Below are 7,500 nucleotides of genomic sequence, written 5' to 3'. Positions count from 1 at the left end.
GTGTGTGTGTGTGTTTGTTTGTTTTGTGTGTTCTGTGTGTTTTTTATGTCTGTGTTGTTGTTTTTGTGTTTGTGTATGTGTGTGTATGTGTGTATGTGTTGTGTTGTGTGTGTGGTTTGTGTGTGTTGTGTGTGTTGTTTGTGTGTGTTGTGTTGTTGTGTTGTGTTTTGTGTTGTTTTTTGTGTTGTTTGTGTGTGTTTTGTGTGTTTTTTTTGTTTGTTTTTGTGTTTTGTGTTGTTGTGTTTGTGTTTGTGTGTGTTTTTTTGTGTTTTTTTGTGTTTGTGTGTGTGTTTGTGTTTGTGTGTGTTTGTGTTTTTTTTGCTTTTGTGTGTGTTCTTTTTTGTGTTTGTGTGTGTTTTTTTGTGTTGTGGTTTGTGTTTGTTTTTTTTTTTGTGTTTGTGTTTTTTTTTGTTTTTTGTTTGTTTTCTTTGTTTTTTGTTTTCTTTTTTTGGTGTTGTCTGTTGTTGTGTATGTGTGTGGACGGTGTTTGTGTGTGTGTGTGTGTGTGTGTGTGTGTGTGTGTGTGTGTGTGTGTGTGTGTGTGTGTGTGTGTGTGTGTGTGTGTAAAGATCTTACTATGCACAAATGAGATTGATTGACAGGTGAGCATGTTATAGCTTGTTGTTAACAGAAGTGATTATACACACTGAGGCAGTAAACAGTACATTTGAGATCCTCAATAAAGGTCTTCCATGTTGTTTTTACTCTAAATGTGGTTCTTGGAAATCAGCTGAAAGTAAGTTTGATCTCTGCTGATTTATGAGGACATATTAAATAAAAACTCGACAAGCTCATGGTTGTGTGTTTAGATCTGATGCCAAAAGCTCATAACGATGTGACTTATTGTTTCAGCATCAGCTTCTGACTGCTGCAAAACTCTACACCTGATTTCTGTCTACTGTTTAAGGGCCGACTGTTTCAGGCTATTTTCCAATTTATGCCACTCGGCTTATCTGCTGAGGAGAGGCAATGTGCTGTCACCGCCGCCTGCCTACATGATTAATGGCCCTAATTGAGATTCATTTCTTATCAATTAGACGCTGGCATTTGCTGTCGCACACACTGCCTCGTCTTCTCCTTTTATTTACAGAGAAACACAATCTGCTAGTGCTGAGACTCTGTACATCTTCAGCTGAAACCACAACGTAGCCACCAGAACAGACACAAGGTGTAGGTAACAAGGTGTGTGTGTGTGTATGTGTGTGTGTGTGTGTGTGTGTGTGTGTGTGAGAGAGAGAGAGAGAGAGAGAGAGAGAGAGAGAGAGAGAGAGAGAGGAGGGTAGAGGAGGAGATAGAGAGATGCTTCATCACTCTCTCTCTCTCTCTGTCTCTCTCTCTCTCGCCACTCCCTCTCTCTCCGCTCTCTCTCTTCTCTCTCGTCCTCTCTCTCTTCCTCCCCGCGCGCGCGCGCGGCGCAGCGCGCGAGCGCGCGCGCGCCGCGGGCGCGTCTCCCGCGCGCGCGCGCGCGCGAGCGCGCGCGCCGCGCGCGCGCGCGCGCTCTCTGCTCCTCCGCTCGATCTCTCGCTCTCTATGTTGCTCGTCTTCTCGCTCCCTCTCTTTCTCTTCTACTACTCTCTCGCTCTCTCTCGCTGCGCTCTCTCTCTCTCTCTCTCGTCTCTTTTCTCGCTTTCTCTTTTTTCTTCTCTTTTTTCTCGTCTTTCTCTCTCTCTCTTTTTCTCTCTTTCTCTTCCTCCCTCTATCTCTCTCGCTCTCTTTTTTTTCTCTCGTCTATCTCGCTCTACCTTCCGCAGACTCGATCTCTCTCTCTCTAGCTACTATCTCGCTCTCTCTCTCTCTCCTCTAGCTCTATCGAGTTCTCTCTCTCATCTCTGCTTACTCTCTCTCTCCGGATTTCGTTCATCTTTCTCTTCTCTTCTTTTTTCGCGTCTATCTCTCGTTTCTCGTCTCTCTCTATTTTTCTCTACTTTCATTCCTCCAGATAGAGATTTTTTTGATTTTAACTCCTCTTATTAAATCCATCATTACAATACAATGTTTCAAAACTAGCAGCACTTTTTCTTAAAGATGTTAGTGTAAAAGGGTGTTAAAAATTAGCTCATCATCATCATCAATAAAACAGATAACTTTTGCATAACACCATTTCAACATAAAAGCGCTCAAATCATTCATTGCTTTAAAAAAATTAAAATCAATTTTGACTCTAGCTTTCACTAGAGCCTTAAAAACAGAAGTGGGATCAATCCTGTCTTCTCGATTTTGTTTTTTCGACTCATATAGATGGCCATTTTTGCCTCTCCAACAATAAAATTGATCAGTTCCCATTTCTGTTTTTCTCTTTTTTTATACCCAGCCCCAAAGATAAAACCTACCTGGGACCAAGTTTCACTAAAAAGGATAAAAAAGTGCTTTCAGCAGCTCAACAGAGGGTTAAGTCTTTTGGCAATGTAAAAAACAGTGAAAAACCGTTTCTGTTTCTGTGCAAAAAGGAAAGTCTTTAAAACATCAGGGTTTAACTTGGAGATTAAAAACGTCACCCCCACCGCCCCATGTAAAATCCTCCACTGTAAATCACCCTGCTCGCTTTCTTAGTGGTAATTTATAAAAAACTCTCCATGTCGGTTTAGTGTCGTCTAAAACCCCCAGCTTGTCCCTCCACAACCGTGTCTTTCCTCCCATCCAGCTTTCTTTTGTTTACAGTTTCACACACACATTTGTATATTTCCTTTCCTTTTGCTTCATAATTGGTAAAAACATGTCTTTTTTCTGTATCAAGGAACAAACCATTAAAACATGAAGGCTTCGGTAAAAGTTCCAGTTCTGGGAAAGGGTCGCCTTTATCGGGTGTTTCAGTCCCTTCGTGGTACTCCTCAATAGATGCAGTTCTCTTTCGACAACTTGTTGATCCATTTGTTGATGTTGCTTTCCATATGTCGCAGTGATCGTAGCCCGAGTTCTTTGGCCACTGCTTCCGTGTCATTGAAGTCTGGTCCTGCAGTGTCCACCAGTCTCCCTCAAGGTCGTGAAGTTCTGGCACACCAGGGTTTGTGTGAGGCCTGCAGAAGTGTCTGTGATGTCCAGTCGTCCTCCTCCCACTAAAGGCTCTTCTAGGAGCCAATACAGTGACACCGCCGGGCCTTGGGATCCACGGCCGAACAGAGTCCATGTTTTAAATACACTTTTATAAAAAACAGACATGTTAGAAACATTTAAAACACTGGGGTCCATTAAAAATAAAGTGCGATCACAATTAAAACCATTGACTTTTTGCAGAATAAAACTCATAAAATCTCTCCATATCAGGGAATCAGACCCGATCAGGTATTTTTGTACAGTTTGAAAACGGAAAGTTGCAATTCTGCTCCGGATATCTACAAGTCCCTGCCCTCCTTCATCCTTAGGGAGTAAGAGAATGCACTGAGGGACCCAGTGTAATTTGTCCCATACAAAATTAACTAATGCTGCCTGAAATTTTTTCAACAAGGCTGTGGGGGGCTCCAGGCAGGCTAAACGATGCCAACAGTGTAGAGGCTACTAAATTGGTTGGCCACCAGCACTCTCCCTCTAAGTGACATATTTGGTTTAAGCCATTCCCATTTTTTTAATTTGCCTTCTATTTTTTCCAATACTCCTTCCGCAGTTTTTCTTTTCATCATATTAAAAAGATCCCTAAGTATACTGAAATCTCTTGTCCAGTCTAGTCCATTTGTTATTTAGGTAGGGCCGGACGGTCCAGTTCCCTACCGCAAGGGGGGTACTTCACTTTTTTTCCAGTTTACCTTTGACGAGGAAACTGACTAAAATCAGCAACAACAATTTCAAAACCTTGATATCTTTTTTGGTTTGTATTAAGACCATAACATCGTCGGCATATGCAGATAAAACATGTGAAGCATTAAAACCAGGAAGAATATAAACCATTTAAAGACATTCGCAATCTGTGCAAAACGGTTCGATTGATAGAGTATATAACATACCTGATAGCGAGCAACCTTGTCTAGTTTCCCCGATTTACATTAAAAGGAGCGCTTAAACCCTCCGTTGATCTTGAGTACACTTTCAGCATCCTGGTACACTATCACCTTTATCATTGCTATAAGACTGGGGTTGAGACCAAAAGCCCCTAGAGTTTGCCAGAGGTATTGGTGCTCAACCCTTCAAAAGCTTTTTCTTGATCCAGTGAATCAGACCAAGATCATTCGCCAATGAGCTGGAGACGTCCAAAATGTCCCGAATCAGAGAAACGTTATCAATGAATAGATCTATTGGGTACACAGTAAGTCTGGTCGACGTGAATTATGGAGTCCATAACATTCCTGAGACGGTACGCCAGCGCTTTCGACATGATCTTGTAGTCCGTGCATAATGTGACAACTGGACGCCAGTTCTTGAGGTCTTGCAGATCACCTTTTTTGGGCAGAAGTTGTGAGTACGGCCCTCCGGCTGCTCAGGGGTAGACAGCCTTCCTCACAGCTTTCGGTGAGAACTTCTAGCAGGTCTTCCCCCAGTTCCTGCCAGAAAAACTTGAAGAATTCCGCTTGGCAGGCCGTCTATACCTGGTGCTTTCCCTCCTGCCATTGTGTTCAGGGCGGCCTGCAGCTCCTCTAGAACCAGCGGACCATCCAGTGCAGCATTCTCCTCAGGGGGACCTTTGGGAGCCCTCTGTGAAAACCTCTAGTAGTTCTTGATTGTCACTGTACTTGTTGTCATACAGATCCCTGTAGAACTGTGTGGCGTACCGTCTGATGTCACTAGTGTGGGTTATGTTTTGACCGTCTGCTGTCCGTAGTGTGTGCATGAGTCTGCTCTGTCCGTCTTCTTCTCCAGACCGAAGAAGTACCGTGAGGGGGCATCACTTTCGTGACGCCCTTGAAGCGAGAACGGAACGAGAGCTCCTTGTGCTTTTGTGCCCAATAGATCTGCCATTAAGCTTTTTTTGCCTTGAGGTTCTCAAAATGTCCTCTACTTCCTGTGGACTCAGTCAAGGCCTGGAGTTCCACAATATCTATTCTCCAGCTCTCTTATGACTTGGTGATGTCCCTTGTGACGTTGGCAGTGTACTCCTGACAGAGCTGCTGGATTAAAATCTTCCCATGGTCCCACCACTGTCTATAGGAGGAGAAATCTCTCTTTTCTTTCCTAAAAGAGGTACCAGAAAATCTAAAAGACTCAATAAAATTAGCATCAGTCAGCAAGGAAACATTAAAATGCCAGTATGGTGATGGGCACTTCTATGTTTAAAATTTGCAATAAAAACTCTGCATCTTGACTAAAAAAGTGATCCGAGAAGCTAACGGGTGTCATTTGGCTAGTTTTAAAAAACATTGAATGATGTTTAAAACAATAAAACCTGTCTAGTCTAGCTAGCGAAATAAAATCGTCTCTGCAATGTACCCATGTGTTTGTCTCTCGTTCCCATGTTGCCTTCTCCACACATCTATCAGATCATGGGTTTTTATCAGACGTGTAAGTGTATATGCTTCGATGCTGCGTGGGGTTCTGTGTGGTTTCTATCCATCAAATCAATTTGAGTGCAGTTAAAATCTCCTCCTAAAAACAGATAGTCTTTAAAATCACAAACTGGATAAAAGTTCACATAATTTACTTAAAAAGCAAAACTCGTTCAGGGCCGTTAGTTGGAGCATAAATGTTAATAAATACAAGATTAAAAAGTTCATATTTTGCTTCACCAACATCAGTCTACCAGCAACATCTCTTGTGTGGTGTAAGATTCTTGGTATGAAATGTTGGCAAACAGAATGCCCACTCCGGCGCTTACTGAACTCAGTGAACTTAAAAACAACTTCACCTTCACCATTCCATCATCCATCTGGACTCATTCTCTTTATCACTGTGCGTTTCTTGTAAAAACATCACATCTATGTTTTTCAGTCGCATTAATTCATACGTTCTGTTCTTTTTTAACATCCTTCCTCCACGTAAATTCAAAGAAGCATGTTAAAATCAGACATGAGATAAAGTATGACATAGAAACAGACTAGCATTACGTCACAGAGTAATAGGTCATGCACTGTCATCCTCATCACACAGCAAATCCTTCTTGTTTTTGTAGGTTATGAGCTTTTTAGACGATAAACTTCTTGGTGTGTGAAACTTTTGTTTTTGTCTCTTATTATGTTAGTAGCTGAGTCATACAAAACGTTGTTTGTCGGGGAAGTGCTGGTCTATTTTGACTCCCTTCATGTTCTTTGTTTTTTGGAGAAACCTTTTTATCTCCTTAGCTGTAATATGTGCCTGCCTGATCTTTAGTGAGTTGGTCATATCGCTGTCTGTGTCTGTTTTGGTGTCTTGCTCACTGCCCGACTCCATCACTGCTTCTTGACTGTTTGCACTTTGTTGTTCATGTACTGCTTCAACAAGCCCTTTCTTCCTAGTCTGACGGCCACTACCGCTTGCCTTAGACTTCCTTTTGGATCTGACCACAGTGAACCCTGCATCAGCTGTGATCAGTCCGTGTTGTCTGTAGCTACGACTCCTCGCTACTCTGATGTCCAAACCGTCCTCTGTTTTTGTTCTGGATTGTCATTATAAACTTCTGGATTTTCCTTTCCTGTCTCCATCTGTCCTGCTTCTGGCTCATTTGTTTCTCTTGTCTTTCTGACCTTCTCTTGTACTACTGTTTTCTTGTGTTACTTCCTCTTGCCCTGTCTGTGTGTACATTGTTTCCCTCACTGTCATGCTTATCTTTTTCTTTCTGCATTCCTGTCTCCTTACCACCATCGACCTCTTTCTCAGGACAGTTCCTGAACATATGCCCCTCCTGACCACACCCAAAACACTTCAACACCCCAGAAGTTGCAAAAATGACAAATTCTTCCCCATTCACTTTGACCTTGAACACTATGTTCAGGTCTTCATCCCTGTTGTTCATGATCATATATACAAATCTCCTGTAGGACAAAATGTGCTTCATCTCCGGGTCTTTGTAGCCTGTTGTAATTGGCTTGATCTCAGACACAGGTTTCCCAAATCTAGCCAGTTGTTCTAGCAGAACCTTGTTGTCTATGTAGGGGGGAACATTAGACAAAATAACCCTTTTCGAGGGGCTACTGAGGGGAAAAGCTTTGATCAACGTGTCTCTGATCACAACTCCATTAGCGACCACAACCTCAACTTTGTGGACTTCATCTACAAATATCACCACAGCCTTATTCATGCGGCCGGCAGAGACAATGCTCCTACCGCCGATTAGTTTAGCTACCGCGGCGGCGCACTCCTCTACGGTGCACGCGACCGTCGGTAGCAACTTAAACCCATGTTTCCGGGTCAGGTTTGTTAAAGCCATGACGCCGAAAACACGGAAAGTAAAGGCTCGTGCCGAACTCAGCACGAGCCGCTTCAACGCCTCTCACACACACTCACACACACACACACACACACACACACACACACACACACACACACACACACACACACACACACTCACTACTCACTACTCACTACACACCACCCTATGCTCATTCAAATCACACAACATACAACATGAAAAAAAAGCAATAAAGATAAGAGTATTCACTCACA

Source organism: Tachysurus fulvidraco, chromosome 13 (genome assembly GCF_022655615.1).
Source record: "Tachysurus fulvidraco isolate hzauxx_2018 chromosome 13, HZAU_PFXX_2.0, whole genome shotgun sequence".
In the NCBI taxonomy this organism is placed as follows: domain Eukaryota; kingdom Metazoa; phylum Chordata; class Actinopteri; order Siluriformes; family Bagridae; genus Tachysurus; species Tachysurus fulvidraco.
This window is presented reverse-complemented; position numbering follows the sequence as displayed.